This window comes from Mesocricetus auratus, unplaced genomic scaffold (assembly GCF_017639785.1).
Source record: "Mesocricetus auratus isolate SY011 unplaced genomic scaffold, BCM_Maur_2.0 Super-Scaffold_100025, whole genome shotgun sequence".
Taxonomy (NCBI): Eukaryota; Metazoa; Chordata; class Mammalia; order Rodentia; family Cricetidae; genus Mesocricetus; species Mesocricetus auratus.
In genome coordinates this window covers 6,858,869-6,881,745 of record NW_024429206.1, presented here as the reverse complement: position 1 = coordinate 6,881,745, position 22,877 = coordinate 6,858,869, and positions in this window count along the sequence as shown.

Sequence of the window (22,877 nt, the reverse complement as noted above, 5' to 3'; positions counted from 1 at the left end):
AGCTCTTTCTACTATACCTTGTCCTCGAGGATTATATGGAATTCCAGTGACATGATTAATAGGTAATTTTTTGCAGAAGGTCTTACAATTGGCACTGGTGTGTCCAGGTCCATTATCAGTCTTGACTTGTTGAGGAGTGCTCACGACAGAAAATGCAGCTAACAAATGGCTGATTACATGTTTAGTGCTTTCTTCGGTTTGAAGAGAGGCAAAGATAAAACCACTATATGTAGCTATATTAACATGAATAAATTTAAGATGTCCAAATTCTGTAAGATGGGTAACATCCATTTGCCAGAGAACATTGGGCACAAGTCCCTGAGGATTAACTCCCAAATGGGGTACAGGTAAATATTGGATGCATTCTGAACAGATTTTTACTATATGTCTAGCTTGTTCTCTGGTAATATGATACATGAGGTGTAAAGTATGGGCTTTAAGGTGATGTAATTAATGTTCTTTTCTTTATTGTCCTCCTTTGTGTATTTTTTTTATTTTAATTTTAAATAGCTTGTTTTACATGTCAATCCCAGTTCCCTCTCCCTCCCCTCCTCCCGCACTCCCCTTCCACCCTCCCTCCCACCCTATTGCCAAATCCTTCCACATAGGGGATGTCTAGAGTCTATCATTTTACTCTTGGTAGGGTCAAGGTACTCCCCTAAGAGTCCAGGCTGAGAGAGCATCTCTCTTTGTGCTATAGGCACATGAAGACAGATTGTATACCAGGGATAGACACTGATCCACAGCTCAGGGCCCCATAGGTTGTCCAGGCCTTCTCACTGACACTCACATTTGGGGGGTCCAGATCAGTCCCATTCTGGCCTCCCCACTGTCGGTCTGGGGTCCAAGAGCACTCCCCTGTTCAGATCAGCTGTCTCTGCTGGTTTTGCCAGCCCATTCTTTGCCAATTTGCTCATCATTCCTCTCTCTCTGTCACTGGGTTCCTTGGGTTCAGTTCAGTGCTTAGCTGTGTGTTTGCCTCTGCTTCCATCAGTCCCAGGATGAAGGCTCCCGGATAGTTATAGACATCAAGTTCATTATCAGGAATGGGCATTCGAGGTGGTCCCTCCACTATTGCTTAGCTTGCCAATTGATGTTATACCTTTAGATCACTCGAGGTCACTCTGGTGCCTGATCTGTCTTCGATCCTATGATTCCCTCTTCCCCTATTCTACCCCCACCCCCTCAACTTCCTGTTCCCCCATGACCAACTCCCTTCCTCTTTACCCCCTCTATTCTTCCCAGGTCCCACTACCCCCCTCGCCCTGTTCCCCATCCATTCAGAGGATCTTGTCTCCATCCTCTTCTCTTGGGTACTATGCATATATGCATATCTTTTAGGTTCTTTCCTGTTTCTCAGACTCTCTATCTGTGGAAGTGCAGACTGGCACTATCCTGATCCATGTCTAAAATCCATATATGAGTGAGTACATACCATGTTTGTCTTTTTGCGACTGGGTTACCTCACTCAGGATGGTTTCTTCCAGTGCTATCCATTTCCCTGCGAATTTCAAGATTCCATTGTTTTTTTCTGCTGAGTAATACTCCATTGTGTAAATGTACCACATTTTCTCTATCCACTCTTCAGTTGAGGGGCATCTAGGTTGCTTCCAGGTTCTGGCTATTACAAACAATGCTGCTATGAACATAGTGGAGCAGATGCCCTTGTTGTATGAACCTGCCTCATTTGGATAAATGCCTAAGAGTGGAATTGCTGGGTCTAGTGGTAGATTAATTCCCATTTTCCTGAGGAATCTCCATACTGATTTCCAAAGAGGCTGTATGAGTCGGCACTCCCACCAGCAGTGGAGGAGTGTTCCTCTCTCTCCACATCCCCTCCAGCATAAATTGTCTTCGGTGTTTTTGATTCTAGCCATTCTGACAGGAGTAAGATGGTATCTCAGAGTTGTTTTGATTTGCATTTCCCTGATGGCTAAGGATGTTGAGCACTTTCTTAAGTGTCTCTTGGCCATTTTAGCCTCCTCTACTGAGAATTCTCTATTTAGCTCTGTACCCCACCTTTCAAGTGGATCCTTTGGTGTTTTGGAGACGTGTTTCTTGAGTTCTTTGTAAATTTTGGAGATTAGCCCTCTGTCAGATGTAGGGTTAGTGAATATTTTTTCCCATTCTGTGGCCTGCCTTTTTGTCTTTTTGATTGTGTCCTTTGCCTTACAGAAGCTTTTTAGTTTCAGAAGGTCCCATTTGTTAATTGTTGATCTCAGTGCCTGTGCCACTGGTGTTATGTTTAGGAAGTGGTCTCCTGTACCAACTCGTTGAAGAGTATCTCCCACTTTCTCTTCTAAAAGTTTCAGTGTGGCTGGATGTATGTTGAGATCTTTGATCCATTTGGACTTAAGTTTTGTACAAGGCGATAAACATGGATCTATCTGCAGTCTTCTGCATACCACTACCCAGTTATGCCAGCACCATTTGTTGAAGATGCTTTCTTTTTTCCACTGTACAGTTTTAGGTTCTTTGTCAAAAATCAGGTGTTCATAGGTGTGTGGGTTAAAATTAGGGCTTTCGATTGGGTTCCATTGGTCTACCTGCCTATTTTTGTGCCAATACCAAGCTGTTTTCAGGACTATAGCTCTATAATAGAGCTTGAAGTCAGGTATGGTGATGCCTCCTGAAGTTCCTTTATTGTATAGGGATGTTTTGGCTACCCTGGGCCTTTTGTTTTTCCATATAAAGTTGATTAATGTTCTTTCCAGGTCCTTGAAGAATTGTGATGGAATTTTGATAGGGATTGCATTGAATCTATAGACTGCTTTTGGCAAGATTGCCATTTTTATTATGTTGATCCTACCAATCCAAGAGCATGGGAGATCTTTCCATTTTCTGGTATCTTCTTTGATTTCTTTCTTCAAAGACACAAAGTTCTTGATATACAGGTCTTTCACTTCCTTGGTTAACATTATCCCCAGATATTTGATGCTGTTTTTGGCTATTGTAAAAGGTGATGTTTCTCTGATTTCTTTCTCAGTCACTTCATCATCTGTATAAAATAGGGCCACTGATTTTTTGAGTTTACCTTGTATCCTGCCACATTGCTGAAGGTGTTTATCAGCTCTAGGAGTAACCTTGCGGAGTTTTTTGGGTCACTTATGTAAACTATCATATCATCTGCAAATAGTGAAAATTTGACTTCTTCTTTTCCTATTTGTATCCCCTTTATCTCCTTTTGTTGTCTTATTGCTGTAGCTAGAACTTCAAGTACAATATTGAAGAGATATGGAGAGAGTGGACAGCCTTGTCTTGTTCCTGATTTTAGAGGAATTGCTTTGAGTTTCTCTCCATTTAGTTTGATGTTAGCTGTTGGTTTACTGTATATTGCTTTTATTATATTCAGGTACGTTCCTGTTATCCCTGATCTCTCTAGGACCTTTATCATGAAGGGGTGCTGGATTTTGTCAAAGGCTTTTTCAGCATCTAGTGAGATGATCATGTGGTTTTTCTTTCGCAGATTGTTAATATGGTGGATTACATTGATAGATTTTTCTAATGTTGAACCATCCCTGCATTCCTGGAATGAAGCCTACTTGATCATGGTGGATGATTTTTCTGATGTGTTCTTGAATCCGGTTTGCAAGTATTTTATTGAGTATTTTTGCATCAATGTTCATGAGGGAAATTGGTCTATAGTTCTCTTTCTTAGTTGTGTCTTTGTGTGGCTTGGGTATCAAGGTAATTGTAGCCTCGTAGAAAGAGTTTGGCAGTGAGCCTCCTGCTTCTATAGTGTGGAATACTTTGACGAGTATTGGAATGAGCTCTTCTTTGAATTTCTGGTAGAATTCTGCACTGAAGCCATCTGGGCCTGGGCTTTTTTTGTTTGGGAGACTTTTGATGACTGCTTCTATTTCATTAGGGGTTATAGGTCTGTTTAGATTATTTATCTGTTCTTGATTTGGTTTTGGCAAGTGATATCTATCCAGGAAATTGTCCATTTCCTTTAAATTTTCAAATTTTGTGAAGTACAGATTTTCAAAGTATGCCCTGATGATTCTCTTGATTTCCTCAGAGTCCGTTGTTATGTCCCCTTTCTCATCCCTGATTTTGTTAATTAGCATGTTCTCTCTCTGTCTTTTGGTTAGTTTGGACAGAGGTTTGTCTATTTTGTTGATTTTCTCAAAGAACCAACTCTTTGTTTCATTGATTCTTCTCAATGTTTTCCTGGTTTCTACTTGATTGATTTCAGCCCTCAATTTGATTATTTCCTGGCGTCTGCTCCTCCTGGGGGAGTTTGCTTCTTTTTGTTCTAGAACATTCAGCTGTGCTATTAATTCTCTAGTATGACTGTTGTCCAGTTTTTTCATGTGGGCACTTAGTGCTATAAACTTTCCTCTCAGCACTGCTTTCAAAGTGTCCCATAAGTTTGTGTATGTTGTGTCTTCATTCTCATTGAAATCGAGGAAGTCTTTAATTTCTTTTTTTATTTGTTCCTTTACCCAGGGATGGTGCAATTGTGCATTGTTCAATCTCCATGAGTTTGTAGGGTTTCTGCGATTTGTGTTATTGTTGAATTCTAATGTTAATGCATGGTGGTCTGATAAGATGCAGGGGGTTATTCCAATTTTTTTGTATCTGTGGAGATTTGCTATGTTTCCTATTATGTGGTCAATTTTAGAGAAGGTTCCATGTGGTGCCGAGAAGAAGGTATATCCCTTTGTATTTGGGTGGAATGTTCTATAGATGTCTGTTAAACCCAGTTGGGTCATAACTTCTATTAATTCTTTTGTTTCTTTGTTAAGTTTCTGTCTGGAGGTCCTATCTAGCGGTGAGAGCGGAGTGTTGAAGTCTCCTACTATTAGTGTGTGAGATTTTATGTGCATTTTGAGCTTTAGTAGTGTTTCTTTCACGAATGTAGGTGCCTTTGTATTTGGGGCGTAGATATTTAAAATCGAGACTTCGTCTTGATGTATTTTTCCTTTGATGTATATGAAGTGCCCTTCTTCATCTCTTTTGATTGATTTTAATTTGAAGCCTAATTTGTTAGATATTAGGATTGCTACGCCCGCTTGTTTCTTGAGGCCGTTTGATTGGAAGATCTTTTCCCAGCCCTTTACTCTGAGATAACGTCTGTCTTTGGTGTTGAGATGTGTTTCTTGTATGCAGCAGAAGGAAGGGTTCTGTCTTCGTATCCATTCTGCTAGTCTGTGTCTTTTTATAGGTAAGTTGAGGCCATTGACATTGAGGGATATTAATGACCATTGATTGGTGATCCTTGTTTGCGCTTGATTTATTGTTAGTGAAGTTATTTTGTGTAGTTTCTACTCCCTTTTTCTTTTAGTGTTTTGTAAAGTATGATTCTATATTGCCTGTGTCTTTGTGAATGTAGTTATCTTCCTTGGCTCTAGGTTTTCCTTCTAGCATTTTCTGTAGAGCTGGATTCATGGATACGTATTGTTTAAATCTGGCTTTGTCATGGAATATTTTGTTTTCTCCATCTATGGTAATTGAGAGCTTTGCTGGATATAGTAGTCTGGGCTGGCATCCTTGTTCCCTTAGCGTTTGTAGGACATCTGACCAGGATCGTCTGGCTTTCATCGTTTCCATTGAGAAGTCAGGTGTAATTCGGATAGGTCTGCCTTTATATGTTACTTGGCCTTTTTCTTTAGCTGCTCTTAATATTTTCTCTTTGCTCTGTAGGTTTGATGTTTTGATTATTATATGGCGAGGTGACTTCTTTTTCTGGTCAAGCCTATTTGGTGTTCTGTAAGATTCTTGTACTTTCATAGGCATATCTTTCTTTAGGTTAGGGAAGTTTTCTTCTATGATTTTGTTGAATATGTTTTCTGTACCTTTAAGTTGAATTTCTTCACCTTCTTCTATACCTATTATTCTCAGGTTTGGCTTCTTCACGGTGTCCCATATTTCCTGAATATTTTGTGTTAAGGATTTGTTGGTTTTGAGATTTTCTTTGGTTGACGATGCTATGTCCTCTAATGAGTCTTCAACACCTGAGATTCTCTCTTCTATCTCTTGTATTCTATTGGTGATGCTTGCATCTGTAATTCCAGACCGTTTACCGAGCTTTTCTATTTCCAGCATCCCTTCATTCTGTGTTTTCTTTATCGTTTCTATTTCAGCTTTCAATCCTTCAACTGTTTGAGCTGTTTCCTTAATTTTCTTGGTTGTTTTTTCTTGGTGCTCTTTAGATTCTTTGAGAGATTTGTTTATTTCTTGAATTTTTCCCCCATTTCATGGATTTTTTTGTTTGTTTTTTCTTCTATTTCTTTAAGGGATTTCCTCGTTTCTTCTTTGAGGCTCTCCATCATCTTCATGAAATAATTTTTAAGGTCTGTCTCCTCTTCTTCATCTATGTAGTGCTTTTCAGGTCTTGCTGGTGTTGGATCCCTGGATTCTGGTGGGGTCATGTTGGTGTTTCTATTGCTGAGTGATCTCTTACTCTGTCTTCTTCCCATCTCTTCTTCCAGTGGGTGCTGGTGGGGGCTTTCTGTCTCCACTGGTCTCCTTCCTTACTGCAGCTGAAGCTGAAGCTGGCCTCGCTGGGGTTGGGGTCTTGGAGGGGCTGATCTCTTTCCTGAAGCTGGGCTCGCTGGGTTGGGGTCTTGGAGGGGCTGATCTCTTTCCTGTGTGGGCGGCTCTTCTGAAGCTGGGCTCGCTGGGTTGGAGTCTTGGAGGGGCTGATCTCTTTCCTGTGTGGGCAGCTCTTCTGGAAGCCGGGAGCGGCCCCAAAGATGGAGGGGGATGGGTGATGGGCGGGTGGTCCCAGCCGGGGACCCAATCTCACCTGAAGCTGGGCTCGCTGGGTTGGGGTCTTGGAGGGGCTGATCTCTTTCCTGTGTGGGCGGCTCTTCTGGAAGCCAGGAGTGGCCCCGAAGATGGAGGGGGGTGGGTGATGGGCGGGTGGTCCCAGCCGGGGACCCAATCTCACCTGAAGCTGGGCTCGCTGGGTTGGGGTCTTGGAGGGGCCTGTGTGGGCGGTTCTTCTGGAAGCCGGGAGCGGCCCCGAAGATGGAGGGGGATGGGTCGTAATTAATGTTCTTTACATGCTGCTCCATGCCTGTGCCCTGGATGGAATCAACAGGCAGCTCCAGATGACAACGGGTTGTTTGGTCTGCCAAATAATTGTCTCTGGATGAGGGTCTGGGTAGACCCAAATGAGCACGAAGTTGCCCCATAAAGAAAGGAAACTTTCTGACTCTTATGAGAGAAATTAGTTGTCTAAATAAACTTCCAGTCTCAGAGATATTCTTTTTTTTATTTATCATTTTTTATTTTAATTTTAAATAGCTTGTTTTACATGTCAATCCCAGTTCCCTCTCCCTCCCCTCCTCCCACACTCCCCTTCCCCCCACCCTCCCACCCTATTGTCAAATCCTTCCACATAGGGGATATCTAGAGTCTGTCACTTCACTCTGGGTAGGGTCCAGGCACTCCCCTAAGAGTCCAGGCTGAGAGAACATCCCTCTTTGTGCTATAGGCACACGATGACTGTTTGTATTCCAGGGATAGACACTGATCCACAACTCAGGGCCCCATAGGTTGCCCAGGGCTTCTCGCTGACACTCACATTTGGGGGGTCCAGATCAGTCCCATGCTGGCCTCCCCACTGTCGCTCTGGGGTCCAAGAGCTCTCCCCTGTTCACATCAGCTGTCTCTGCTGGTTTTGCCAGCCCAATCTTTGCCAATTTGCTCATCACTCCTCTCTCTCTGTCACTGGGTTCCATGGGTTCAGTTCAGTGATTAATTGTGTGTTTGCCTCTGCTTCCATCAGTCACAGGATGAAGGCTCCCGGATGGTTATAGACAACAAGTTCATTATCAGGAATGGGCATTCGAGGTGGTCTCTCCACTATTGCTTAGCTTGCCAATTGGTGTTATCCCTTTAGATCACTCGAGGTCACTCTGGCGCCTGATCTGTCTTCTATCCTATGATTCCTTCTTCCCCCTATTCTACCACTACCCACTCAACTTCCTGATCCCCCATGACCAACTCTCTTCCTCTTCACCCCCTCTCTTCTTCCCAGCTCCCACTCCCCCCCACCCCTCGCCGTGTTCCCCATCCATTCAGAGGATCTTCTCTCAATCCTCTTCTCTTGGGTACTATGCATATACGCATATTTTTAGGTTCTTTCCTGTTTCCCAGACTCTCTGTCAGTGGAAGTGCAGACTGGCACTGTCCTGATCCATGTCTAAAATCCATATATTAGTGAGTACATACCATGTTTGTCTTTTTGCGACTGGGTTACCTCACTCAGGATGGTTTCTTCCAGTGCTATCCATTTACCTGCAAATTTCAAGATTCCATTGTTTTTTTCTGCTGAGTAATACTCCATTGTGTAAATGTACCACATTTTCTCTATCCACTCTTCAGTTGAGGGGCATCTAGGTTGCTTCCAGGTTCTGGCTATTACAAATAATGCTGCTATGAACATAGTGGAGCAGATGCCCTTGTTGTATGAGTTTGCCTCATTTGGATATATGCCTAAGAGCGGAATTGCTGGATCTAGTTGTAGATTAATTCCCATTTTCCTGAGGAATCTCCATACTGATTTCCAAAGAGGCTGTATGAGTCGGCACTCCCACCAGCAGTGGAGGAGTGTTCCTCTCTCTCCACATCCTCTCTAGCATAAATTGTCTTTGGTGTTTTTGGTTTTAGCCATTCTGACAGGAGTAAGATGGTATCTCAGAGTTGTTTTGATTTGCATTTCCCTGATGGCTAAGGATGTTGAACACTTTCTTAAGTGTCTCTTGGCCATTTTAGCCTCCTCTACTGAGAATTCTCTATTTGGCTCTGTACCCCACCTTTTAATTGGATCCTTTGGTGTTTTGGAGACTTGTTTCTTGAGTTCTTTGTAAATTTTGGAGATTAGCCCTCTGTCAGATGTAGGGTTAGTGAATATCTTTTCCCATTCTGTGGCTTGCCTTTTTGTCTTTTTGATTGTGTCCTTTGCCTTACAGAAGCTTTTTAGTTTCAGAAGGTCGCATTTGTTAATTGTCGATCTCAGTGCCTGTGCCACTGGTGTTATGTTTAGGAAGTGGTCTCCTGTACCAACTCGTTGAAGAGTATCTCCCACTTTCTCTTCTAAAAGTTTCAGTGTGGCTGGATGTATGTTGAGATCTTTGATCCATTTGGACTTAAGTTTTGTACAAGGCGATAAACATGGATCTATCTGCAGTCTTCTGCATACCAGTACCCAGTTATGCCAGCACCATTTGTTGAAGATGCTTTCTTTTTTCCATTGTACAGTTTTAGGTTCTTTGTCAAAAATCAAGTGTTCATAGGTGTGTGGGTTAAAATTAGGGCTTTCGATTGGGTTCCATTGGTCTACCTGCCTATTTTTGTGCCAATACCAAGCTGTTTTCAGGACTATAGCTCTATAATAGAGCTTGAAGTCAGGTATGGTGATGCCTCCTGAAGTTCGTTTATTGTATAGGGTTGTTTTGGCTATCCTGGGCCTTTTGTTTTTCCATATAAAGTTGATTAATGTTCTTTCCAGGTCCTTGAAGAATTGTGATGGAATTTTGATAGGGATTGCATTGAATCTGTAGACTGCTTTTGGCAAGATTGCCATTTTTATTATGTTGATCCTACCAATCCAAGAGCATGGGAGATCTTTCCATTTTCTGGTATCTTCTTTGATTTCTTTCTTTAAGGACACAAAGTTCTTGATATACAGGTCTTTCACTTCCTTGGTTAACATTATCCCCAGATATTTGATGCTGTTTTTGGCTATTGTAAAGGGTGATGTTTCTCTGCTGTCTTTCTCAGTCGTTTCATCATCTGTATATAATAGGGCCACTGATTTTTTTGAGTTTACCTTGTATCCTGCCACAATGCTGAAGGTGTTTATCAGCTCTAGGAGTATCCTTGCAGAGTTTTTTGGGTCACTTATGTAAACTATCATATCATCTGCAAATAGTGAAAATTTGACTTCTTCTTTTCCTATTTGTATACCCTTTATCTCCTTTTGTTGTCTTATTGCTATATCTAGAACTTCAAGTACAATATTGAAGAGATATGGAGAAAGTGGACAGCCTTGTCTTGTTCCTGATTTTAGAGGAATTGCTTTGAGTTTCTCTCCATTTAGTTTGATGTTAGCTGTTGGTTTACTGTATATTGCTTTTATTATATTCCGGTATATTCCTGTTATCCCTGATCTCTCTAGGACCTTTATCATGAAGGGGTGCTGGATTTTGTCAAAGGCTTTTTCAGTATCTAGTGAGATGATCATGTGGTTTTTTCTTTCGCAGTTTGTTTATATGGTGGATTACATTGATAGATTTTCTAATGTTGAACCATCCTTGCATTCCTGGGATAAAGCCTACTTGATCATGGTGGATGATTTTTCTGATGTGTTCTTGAATCCGGTTTGCGAGTATTTTATTGAGTATTTTTGCATCGATGTTCATGAGGGAAATTGGTCTATAGTTCTCTTTCTTAGTTGTGTCTTTGTGTGGCTTGGGTATCAAGGTAATTGTAGCCTCGTACAATTTGGCAGTGAGCCTCCTGCTTCTATTATGTGGAATACTTTGAGGAGTATTGGAATTAGCTCTTCTTTGAATTTCTGGTAGAATTCTGCACTGAAGCCATCTGGGCCTGGGCTTTATTTGTTTGGGAGACTTTTGATGACTGCTTCTATTTCATTAGGGGTTATAGGTCTGTTTAGATTGTTTATCTGTTCTTGATTTAGTTTTGGCAAGTGATATCTATCCAGGAAATTGTCCATTTCCTTTAAATTTTCAAATTTTGTGGAGTACAGATTTTCAAAGTATGCCCTGATGATTCTCTGGATTTCCTCAGAGTCCGTTGTTATGTCCTCTTTTTCATCCCTGATTTTGTTAATTAGCATGCTCTTTCTCTGTCTTTTGGTTAGTTTGGACAGAGGTTTGTCTATTTTGTGGAATTTCTCAAAGAACCAACTCTTTGTTTCCTTGATTCTTCTCAGTGTTTTCCTGGTTTCTACTTGATTGATTTCAGCCCTCAATTTGATTATTTCCTGACGTCTGCTCCTCCTGGGGGAGTTTGCTACTTTTTGTTCTAGAACATTCAGCTGTGCTATTAATTCTCCAGTATGACTGTTGTCCAGTTTTTTCATGTGGGCACTTAGTGCTATGAACTTCCCCCATAGCACTGCTTTCAAAGTGTCCCATAGGTTTGGGTATGTTGTGTCTTCATTCTCATTGAAATCGAGGAAGTCTTTAATTTCTTTTTTTATTTCTTCTTTGACCCAGGGATGGTGCAGTTGAGCATTATTCAATTTCCATGAGTTTGTAGGTTTTCTGCAATTTGTGTTGTTATTGAATTCTAATTTTAAAGCATGGTGGTCAGATAAGATGCATGGAGTTATTCCAATTTTTTTGTAGCTGCTGAGGTTTGATATGTTGCCAAGTATGTGGTCGATTTTAGAGAAGGTTCCATGTGGTGCCGAGAAGAAGGTATATCCCTTTGTATTTGGGTGGAATGTTCTATAGATGTCAGTTAAACCCAGTTGGGTCATAACTTCTATTAGTTCTTTTGTTTCTTTGTTACGTTTCTGTCTGGAGGTCCTGTCTAGCAGTGAGAGCGGAGTGTTGAATCTCCTACTATTAGTGTGTGAGATTTTATGTGCATTTTGAGCTCTAGTAATGTTTCTTTCATGAATGTAGGTGCCTTTGTATTTGGGGCGTAGATGTTTAAAATTGATAGTTCGTCTTGATGTATTTTTCCTTTGATGAATATGAAGTGTCCTTCTTCATCTCTTTTGATTGATTTTAATTTGAAGTCTAATTTGTTAGATATTAGGATTGCTACACCCGCTTGTTTCTTGGGACCGTTTGATTGGAAGATCTTTTTCCAACCCTTTACTCTGAGATAACGTCTGTCTTTGATGTTGAGATGTGTTTCTTGTATGCAGCGGAAGGAAGGGTTCTGTCTTCGTATCCATTCTGTTAGTCTGTATCTTTTTATAGGCGAATTGAGGCCGTTGACATTGAGGGATATTAATGACCATTGATTGATGATCCTTGTTTGTGCTTGATTTATTGTTAGTGAAGTTATTTTGTGTAGTTTCTCCTCCCTTTTTCTTTTGGTGTTTTGTAAAGTGGGATTACATCTTGCCTGTGTCTTTGTGAATGTAGTTATCTTCCTTGGATCTAGGTTTTCCTTCTAGCATTTTCTGTAGAGCTGGATTCATGGACACATAGTGTTTAAATCTGGCTTTGTCATGGAATATTTTGTTTTCTCCATCTATGGTAATTGAGAGCTTTGCTGGATATAGTAGTCTGGGCTGGCATCCTTGTTCCCTTAGCGTTTGTAGGACATCTGTCCAGGATCTTCTGGCTTTCATGGTTTCCATTGAGAAGTCAGGTGTAATTCGGATAGGTCTGCCTTTGTATGTTACTTGGCCTTTTTCTTTAGCTGCTCTTAATATTTTCTCTTTAGTCTGTAGGTTTGATGTTTTGATTATTATATGGCGAGGTGACTTCTTTTTCTGGTCCAGCCTATTTGGTGTTCTGTAAGATTTTTGTATTTTCATAGGCATATCTTTCTTTAGGTTAGGGAAGTTTTCTTCTATGATTTTGTTGAATATGTTTTCTGTACCTTTGAGCTGTATTTCTTCGCCTTCTTCTATACCTATTATTCTCAGGTTTGGCTTCTTCACGGTGTCCCATATTTCCTGGATATTTTGTGTTAAGGATTTGTTGGTTTTGAGATTTTCTCTGGTTGACAACTCTATATCCTCTAATGAGTCTTCAACACCTGAGATTCTGTCTTCTATCTCTTGTATTCTATTGGCGACACTTGCAACTGTAGTTCCTGATCGTTTACCCAGCATTTCTATTTCCAGCATCCCTTCATTCTGTGTTTTCTTTATCGTTTCTATTTCAGTTTGAGTTGTTTCCTTAATTTTTTTGGTTATTTTTTCTTGGTGCTCTTTAGATTCTTTGAGAGACTTGTTTATTTCTTGAATTTTTCCACCATTTCATGGATTTTTTGTTTGTTTTTTCTTCTATTTCTTTAAGGGATTTCCTCGTTTCTTCTTTGAGGGTCTCTATCATCTTCATGAAATAATTTTTAAGGTCTGTCTCCTCTTCTTCGTCTATGTAGTGCTTTTCGGGTCTTGCTGGTGTTGGATCCCTAGATTCTGGTGGGGTCATGTTGGTGTTTCTATTGCTGAGTGAGCTCTTATTCTGTCTTCTTCCCATCTCTTCTTCCAGTGGGTGCTGGTGGGGTCTTTCTGTCTCCACTGGTCTCCTTCCTTCCTGCAGCTGAAGCTGGGGATGCTGACACGGAGTTTGGGGCCTGGAAGGGCTGATGTCTTTCCTGAAGGTGGACTCGCTGGGGTTGGGGTCTTGGAAGGGCTGATGTCTTTCCTGTGTGGGCAGTTCTTCTGAAGCTGGACTAGCTGGGGTTGGGGTCTTGGAAGGGCTGATGTCTTTCCTGTGTGGGCGGGTGTTCTGGATGCCTGGAGCAGCCCCGGAAGATCAAGGGGATGGGTGTTGGGCGGGCGGTCTCCGCCGGAGACCCAATCTCACCTGAAGCTGGACTCGCTGGGGTTGGGGACTTGGAAGGGCTGATGTCTTTCCTGTCTCAGAGATATTCTTAATTTGACCAATAGTCTCTAAAAGTGGTACTGAATGAGCAACATAGGCACTGTCAGTATAAATTTTAAGTGATTGATTTGGAAAGGCAGTAAGGGCAGCTATAGCAGCATATAGTTCTGTTATTTGGGCAGATAAGGCCCCAGCTTGAAAACTAGTAACCTCATCATTCCAAGCATAAGCAGCTATCCCCATAGAGGAGCCATCAGTAAACAGAGTTAATGCACCTGGTATAGGATCTAGGCGAATATTTTTTGAAAAATAAATTCTTGACTATTGGCAAAACAAATTAGCTTATTAGTGGGATATCTATGTCTCCTATGTAACTGACCAAGGCTATGACCCAGCTTTCTGTTGTTTGCATAAGCCAATCAACCTGTTCCTTGGTATAAGTTTAAATCATAAAGTTTGGCTTACAGCCAAAATAAGACTTGGCCTGCCTTTTACCTATACAAATAATATCTGAGACCAATTGAAAATAGGGATTTAACACACTTTTTGGCTTGACTGGTAAATGGACCCATGATATGGGAGCAGTTTGCCAAAAAACTGCAGTTGGAGACTTAGCTGTTTTGCAAATAATAAACCACAAGGGGTGATTATCACCAAGAAAAGTAACTGTTTGAGATTGTATGGCTTGTTCTACCAAAGTTATTGTTTTGAGGCCTTCAGGTGAAAGTTAATGAGGTGAGGTGGGATCTGAATTACCAGGGAGATTGTCGTAAAGGGGTTTTAATTTATCTTTGCTAATTTTTAAATAAGGTAATAGCCAATTAATATCTCCCAACAATTTTTGAAAATCATTAAGGGTATGAAGCCTATGTAATCTCAAAGTAATTTTTTTGAGATAAAATATTATCTTCAAACAATTGAAAGCCTAAATAAGTATAGGGATCTTTAAGTTGCACTTTTTCTGGTGGTATCTGCAATCCCCTTTTTGTTAGAGCATCACATAACTCTTTATAACAAAATAACACTTCTTCCCCTTTTTGTCCTGCTAAAAGAATATCATCCATATAGTGTATAATATACATCTATGGCCACGAGTCCCTAGCTGCTTGGATAGCAGATGCTTCAAAAGATTGGCAAAGTGTGGGAGTACTAGCCATGCCTTGGAGGAGAACACACCATTGATACTGGCGCATGGGTGCTTGAAAATTTGGAGAAGGAAGACTAAAGGCAAAGCGTTTTTGATCATCTGGATGTAAGGGTACAGTAAAAAAGCAATCTTTGAGGTCAATTATGATCTTAAAGTATCCCAAGGGGACTGCAACAGGAGAAGAGAGGCCTGGCTGTAATGCTCCCATTAGGACAATAGTTTTATTCACAGCCCTAAGATCTTGTAAAAGATGCCATTTTCCAGATTTCTTCTTAATAACAAAAATAGGAGCATTCCAAGGGGAAGTGCTAGGTAAAATATGGCCAGCCTCAAGCTGTTCCTGTACCAGCTGTTGAGTGGCAGTAAGCTTCTCTGAGGTAAGGGGCCATTGATCGACCCAAACGGCTTCATCAGACAGCCATGTGATTTTATTTGCATGGGCCTCAGGACAATCAATGGTCCCTAAGAAAAATATCCTAAGCCTGTGAGATCATTTTTGGGCACTGTAAAAATAGTCTGTCGAATGCCATTCTCATGTTTGCCCAAGCCTTTACCTGGCATGAAGCCTGTCTTAAGCATTTGCATGGTCATGATCTCATTGGGGCTACACATGATTATACCCATTTGGGACAATAAATCTCGGCCCCATAAATTAACTGGAAGTCCGGTAATAACATAGGGCTGTATTTGTCCAGAGTGGCCTTCAGAATCTTTCCAGGTTAACAGTTTTGTACTACGTTGGGGATTTTTACTTTGGCTTACGCCCCTTAAGTGTGTTAGAGTCTCTTATAGTGGCCAGGCTGGCGGCCAATCTTCTTCTCTGATGATAGTGATATCTTAGCAGAGTCCAATAGCCCAGAAATTCCTTATTATCTAATATTAATTTCATAGTGGGTTTATTATTAGATATGGCTTCTATCCAATATACATGAGGACCCAAAGCCATTGGTGCCTCTCTTATTAGCTATATTTTTGTTATCAGTGGACACTAGGGGGAGAATCAAAAGCTGAGCAAAACGTTGCCCTGATGGTAGAGTATTAATTGCAGTGGGAGATGCCACCATAACCTTGATTTCTCCCTCATAGTCATTATCCATTATTCCTGAGAAAACTTGTAAGCCACGCATGGTTATGCTGCTGCGGCCAATAATCAACCCAAATGTTTTTGGTGACAAGGGACCAAAAACTCCTATTGGAGTAGCTTGTACACACATTTCTGGAGTTAAGACTGTGTGAGTGGTGGAACTGAGGTCCAGTCCTGCAGTGCCTGGTGTTTCTCTGCAGAGGGTAGAAATGGGGTGTTGTTTGCTGGAACAAAGCTGACTGCCCCATAAACTTGTGTGGGTTTGGGGGCATGGGACTGGCCCCTGTACCCGTTTCCCTGATTGCTATTGGAAGCAAGAGGCTGGCCCTGTATGTCAGTTTTAGATCGACACTCATTGGCCCAATGTTTTCCTCTCTTGCATCTTGGACAAAGTCCTGGTGTGGGGGCTTTCTGAAGTATCCCCTTTTGCTTTTGTGGGAAGTTTTTTGAAAAATGGCCTGACTTGCAGCAGCTAAAACATTTGTTTCTGCCTTGATTAGACAAGAACTGTCTAACAGTAGTGCCTTGCATAAGCTGCCATGGCGAGTCCTTGATGATAAGCTGCACCTACCTCAGCACAGAGGAGAATGTAGCCAGAAAGGTCTATTTTTTTTTTTTTTTACGATATGGTCGAACAGCTGCTTGGCAGACAGAATTAGCATTTTCAAAAGCCAATTGTTTAACAAAGTCAGTGCCTGAATCAGCATTTCCAAAAATCCTACCTGCTGCTGTTAGCAAGCGGTGGACAAATCTGAAAAATGCTCGTCAGGACCTTGTTTGATCTTAGTAAGGGAAGAGCTCCTGTCCTCTTTAGCAGGTAGTCTCTTCCAGGCTTTAGTGGCAGCTGTTTGAATTTGGGCAAATAATCCAGGTTCATATTGCATTTGAATATCCTCTGCCTCATAATTTCCTTCACCCATTAACATATCCACATTCCAGGTATTGCCTGCCTGGGCATTTCTTTTTGCAGTTTCTTTACAAGCTTCTGCAAATTCTGACTTCCATAAAAGATAATCTCCCCCCTGCCAAGGTTGCTCTAGTTAAAGTGTACGAGTCAGAGGGAGTAAGCCAACTGTTTGCCACAGATTCTATGATGGCAGTGGTATAAGGAGCTGTAGCTCCATATTGAGAGACTGCAGTTTTGACTTCTTTGATTACATTGAAATAAAAACCTGCATGATTTCGCCAGGCAGTGCCTTGTGCATCTGTTGTCTTGGTTACTGGAAAAGCAATAATATTCTCTGACTCTGTCTGATGTTGGTGCGTAAGAGGTGTCTTAAGGGCAGCCCCCCTGGGATGTGTCTTGGTAACACCTTTCTGAGAGGTGTTGGTGGACTTGCCTGTTTTCAAACTCTCTAGCTGGGTAATCAGATCTTGATGTTCTGTTTCTAATAGAATCTTCTAATAGATATTGAATATTGTCCTGTGCTCTTTTTGAGGGTTTAAAATTGGGCAAGCCATTGAGGGGGCTATTGGAGGAGGCATATAAGGTGAAGGCCGATGTTCTGCTAATGGAGGGTAGTTTGGATCATGATATTTAGCTGCCTTTTCCTCCAAATCCTCCCACTCTGACTCACTAAAACTATCTTCCAAAGGCTGTTGATTTATGGATAATTTTTTAAAGTGAGGAATATATCTTTTTAACTTCAGGTCTGGCTCCCTCATCCTTTTTAGGTTGCCATTTAGGTTGGGGTATCTTATTAGTGATCTTATCCTGGGTTTGTGGGCCACTCTTTTGAGCCCCTTCTGAGTCACTATCAAATGACATAAGGTCCTGCTCTTCACTAGGCTGTTCTACTTTTTCTATTTCAGTAGGTTTTAAGCATTTCTCTCCTTCTTTTATTATATTTGCTATAAAAGGGTTATTCTTTTTCTGGGAAATAATTTCATTAATTAGATTCCAAAATGAAAATGCTGTAATAGGAATCTTTTCAGGATCAAAGGTTTTATAGTAATCCTTTAAAGCATCTCCTACTCTCTTCCACCTTTTATCATCTATGGTCCCTTCAGTGGGGAACCAGGGGCAAACTTCCTTAATAGAGACAAAAAACTTTAACAAGTCCTGTGTTTTAAGCCTAATCCCTTGGGCCTTAAGTGCCTTCTTGAGGCCTTCAACAAACAATTCATGTTGACTCATTTCTTGTCCCATATCTTCGCTCACTTACCGAGGACTTTGTTGCTGCGGCAGGCTCCTGTCTCTATTTCTTTTCTTTTTGATATGTCCGGCTCTCCTTAGCGACATTCTTCACTGATGTCCTCGTACCTGGGCCCCATGTTGTGCACCACTTACCCCAGTATGCAGGGTCAGTCAATGGGGAGCTTAGGGGAGGGAGTGAGAATGGGGGGACAAGAGACGCGAGAGACGGGGACAAGACAGGATTCTGATCAAGTCTCGTTTATTGAAAGTACCAACAAGGCTTAAGTAGGGCAGATAGCAGAAGGGCGGGGGATCAGAAGTTTTCCTTGGCAGGGTGTGTTCCAAGGACACAAGTCTGCAGCTGGGGGAGTCTGGACTGCAGGACAGATGGTAGAAGGGTGTGAGAGCCTGGACTGCAGGCCTTGAAAATGTGGTGTACAGGAAGATAAGCAGACACAGAGAAATAGAAACTAAATGTTAGTCTCTAAGAATACAGTATGAATATTAAGATGGCTTCTATTTTGCTATCCTTATTTAGGGCCCTCCACAGAATGCCAGGTGAATCTCTGGTTCCCTGCTCAACCTGATTTAGTAATAAGATGTCTCACTGACTGGTTTAAGGCGACGTGGTTCTTGGTTGCTCTTTTCCTTTAGTGAACAACTGCTGAGACCTCTGCCTTTCCACCCCCAACCCCATTCCCACTCAGTAGTTTCTCATGTTTGGCATTGTTATCAACCAACTTTTAAGGATAAAACAAGAACTACCAAACCAATAATGATTATTATTAACATATGAATCACAACTAAGTTAATCATCCCCTAATTTAATTGTTCCATTTTAAGCCATCCATTGTGGAATCATACAGTGACATAACTCCCTTTATGGTTATAGTGTTGCCAGATTTTGAACATGGAAAAAAAGGAAAAAACTCTCTTTCTCACTAATTCCCCACATTAGAAAGTTCCAGTTGTCTCACTATGAAGTTTGAGGTGGGCTTAGCACATCTGGGTGGAGAAACAGGCAGTGCACAGCCTGGCTGAGGACAGCTGCAGCTGATTGTGTGTCAGGAGCCTGAGGAGTGGGTCCAAGTGAAGTCCACAGAGCATGGGAAAAGGAGCCAAAGAGACAGCCGTCAGATAGGACGCGGGGGAATGCGGGAAAGCAGTGCATGTGATGGGTGGGAAACGAAAACAGTTTTATGAGGACAGAACTGTGAAGGCAAGGATGTAACCTTTTCCCTAGACCCAGGATAAATGATAAATGGGAGTCTTTTGGGGGACAATTACACAGAAAAATACAAAGAACCACAGGAGCTTTCCTCGGTCCTTCCTCCTGGATCGACTGACTCACCAGAAAGTCTGTGCCAAGGAAAGCCACGCCTCAAACTTCCCTCTTTCCACTTCCATCTGCCCGAGGCCATGGCCAAGGGCGAGTGACCACCATTACAAGTTCCCTCCAAGACCCCCATAGAAGTGGCTAGTGATAAGGGCCTAACTCTGACAGCTTTTGGAACCAAAATACCTGGGAAGTTTGGGGCTTGTAGAGCTTGCTGTAGAAGTGCTGCAATAGGAAAATCCCAGACTTGCTCCGAGGTCTTGGGGAAGAAAAGGAAAATCAGCTGGTGGCATGGTGACTCCAGTGTGCTCTTATGTGCAGCTCCAGTGGGTACCAGTGGCTGCAAAGACACCAACAAGCAGCTATTTCGTGAATTTGTGCCCCCAAAGTTGGATGCCAGATGATGAGTTAATCTAATTAATCTGTATCAATAAACAATTGTGCATCAGATATTGGATAAAGAACCTGAAAAATCACAGAACAGGGAGCAACCACCAATTGTTATGGGAGATTCTTGGCCCGGCAGATCCTGCCACTCTTGAGCCTCAAAATAAACACAAAAGAGACATATATTAATTATGAAAGTGTTGGCCGGTGACTAGGGCTTATTATTGGCTAGCTCCATCTTAATTATTAACCCATTTCTATAAGATCTATGTATTTCCACGTGGTCTTGGCTTACTGAAAAAGGGCCCGAACCTGCTACTCCTTTGGCGGATTATAAGGTGACACCTGTGTATCTCCTCTTCCCAGAATTCTCCTCCTCTGGCAGCCTTGCCTATCCTTCCTGCCTGGCCACAAGCCACACAGAGTTTTATTCATAAACCAATAAGAGAAACACATACACAGGCGGACAACCCCATCAACCAGTTTCTTCCTACCTCTTCCATTCTTCCATCCAAAAGGACAGAGCTCCTCTCCCTGCCCCACCCTACCATTTCCGTCTCCTCTCTGCCTACAGTCGTCCAAATATCTATGGTCAGCTAGTGGCTATCTGTGCCCTCTGTCTTCAAGCAAGTTTATTTGTCAGAACATGATCAAAATATCACACAACAGAGGTCCCTGATGGGGAAGTTGAGGAAGCCTGGGCCAGATGCCCTGGGTCACACAGCTTAGAAGTGGTGGCATTTGGTTCTGAAACAAAGATCTATATCTTCTCAATGCCATGGCTGGCCTGGAACTCACTCTGAACACCAGACTGGCCTTGAACTCACAGAGATCTCCATGTCTCTGCCTCCCAAATGTTGGGATTAAAGGTGTGCCACACCACCACCAGGCCCCAATGCCTTTATAAATACATTTGAAGATTTTATATATATTTGGGGGGAGTTATGCTGTGGGTCAGCACACCTGTGGAGCTCTGAGGACAACTTGCAGGAGTCTGTTCTCTCCTTTGACCATGTGAATCCTGGGGATGCACCTAGTGTTTGGACTGGCAGCAAGTGCCTTTATTCCCTGAGCCATCTTGCCTGCCCAAAGCCTCTCATATTAGCTGCTATGTTATACTTATTCCATATTTACTAAACACTTGAAAACTGCATCATTGGCTGTAAACCAAACATTGGACCAAACCCATAATCAGGGTAAGATTTATATATAATTCCTATTTTACAGGTGAGGTTTCAGACATCTGGGAATATAGCTCACTTGCTAGAAGTCTTGTCTAGTATGCACAGAGCACTGGGTTCCATCTGCAGAACATATACATTGAGTGTGGTGGTGTACACCGGTATCCCAGCACTTGGAAGTTGAGGCAGGATGATTGCCATAACTCATAATTTCAGAAGTGGTGGTTGATGTTTGTAATTTTCCATGTTTTAGGATTAAATATCCCTGTTTATTTGTTTTTATGTTTAGGAATGAGTTGGCATCCTATGTCTTCTTCAGTCATTCTCTACCATGTCTTTAGAGTCTAGGTCTCTACTAAACATGACACTCACATTTAGCTAGCCTGAATGAGGATCAATGCTCCTCACTTCCCAACAGAGTTCAAGATGCCCCAGCCACATCTTGTTTTTTACATGGGCTCTGGGCACGATAGATCAAGGCCTTGGGTTTTTATGTCAACCACTTTACCAACTGTGCCATGTCCTCAATCCCACAACAATTACTTCTGTTTATTATAAGTGTGCTCTAGCAATTTGGGCAATGTAATCCTCTTGTGTGCTTTCTCTCTCAAACCTGATTCAGCACCGATGGGAGGTCCACCGATTTCTTTTGGTTATAAATTGTATGGAGCCCAGTCATGGGCACCACTCAACTTTGGTTCTTGTTTTTCTACAGGCAAAAACAATGACTGTGAGGCCTTCATCTGTAGTTTGACAGCCAGGTTACCATCTGCTTCTCCAAGGCTCCATATACCAAGCAGTACACGGACATTCACTGTTTTACTTCTCACCTCAGTTACTGCCTGCACCACCACTGCTTATCTGGTCATGTTCACTTCATACCGTGCCCTCTGGTAAAGAACCTATATAAATAACCTGGATTTGGTGATTGTATTATCTATCTAAAGAACATAACTAGATCCTCGGAGAACATCCTTCATTTAGCCCTGGAAGTCAGAGATAAATGGGAAAGACATTTCCAGGAAGCAAGCAGCTTGAAGAGTGGTTTATGAGCCCAGCCATGATTTTAATTCCAGAACTCTGGGATGCAGAGGTAGAGGAGGGCAGATCTCTTGATATCAAGCCAACCTGATCTAAAAAGAAAGTTCCAGGCAAGCCAGGAGTATTAAGAAGAAGAAGAAGAAGAAGAAGAAGAAGAAGAAGAAGAAGAAGAAGAAGAAGAAGAAGAAGAAGAAGAAGAGGAGGAGGAGGAGGAGGAGGAGGAGGAGGAGGAGGAGGAGGAGGAGGAGGAGGAGGAAGCAGCAGCAGCATAACCAGTCTGAGATGCATAGTGGGGTAATGAGGACTGTTGTGGAGTATTATTTTAAGATGTGTGACATTTGTTTATGCTGAGAAACGTTTGTTTAATATGCAAAGATTTGTTGCATTTGTTTATTTCTGTGAAGCTGTGTTGTTGTGCTTGTCTAAAACACCTGATTGGTCTAATAAAGAGCTGAATAACCAATAGCCAGGCAGGAGAAAGGATAGGTGGGGCTGGCAGTCAGAGAGAATAAATATGAGGAGAAATCTGGGGAGATGAAATATGAATGACAAAAGGAGGAGGGGAGGAGGCATGGAACAAGCCACCTAGGCACACAGTAAGACATGGAATAGGAAGTAAAGAAAGGCATAGAGAAATGAAATAGCAGAAGATAAAAGCCCAGGCACAGACTGGATATGGTAAGTTAAGAAACCTGGCTGTGAACAGGTCAAGCTAGGCTGGCAATTCATAAGACGCAATAAGCTGCCCGTTGTTTATTTTGGAGCTAGGTGGTGGCCCCCCAAAGGGCAAAAAGCATAAACCAAAGACAGAAAGGGGAAGGAGAGGGGGAGAGACGAGGCAGGGAAAAGGACAGGAATTGAGGGGAGGGAGGAAAGGAAAGAGAAAACAGAGATGGAGGAGGAAAGAGAATGGAGAAAGAAGACTGGTATCGGAGCCAACATGTTGTCCCTAAAAATACTGAACTCACCCATGTGGTGGTGACTACGCTTTTAAATCCAGAAATGGGGCACAGAAGTAGGCAGATCTCTGTGAGATTGAATCCAGCTAGGTCTACTGAGGGA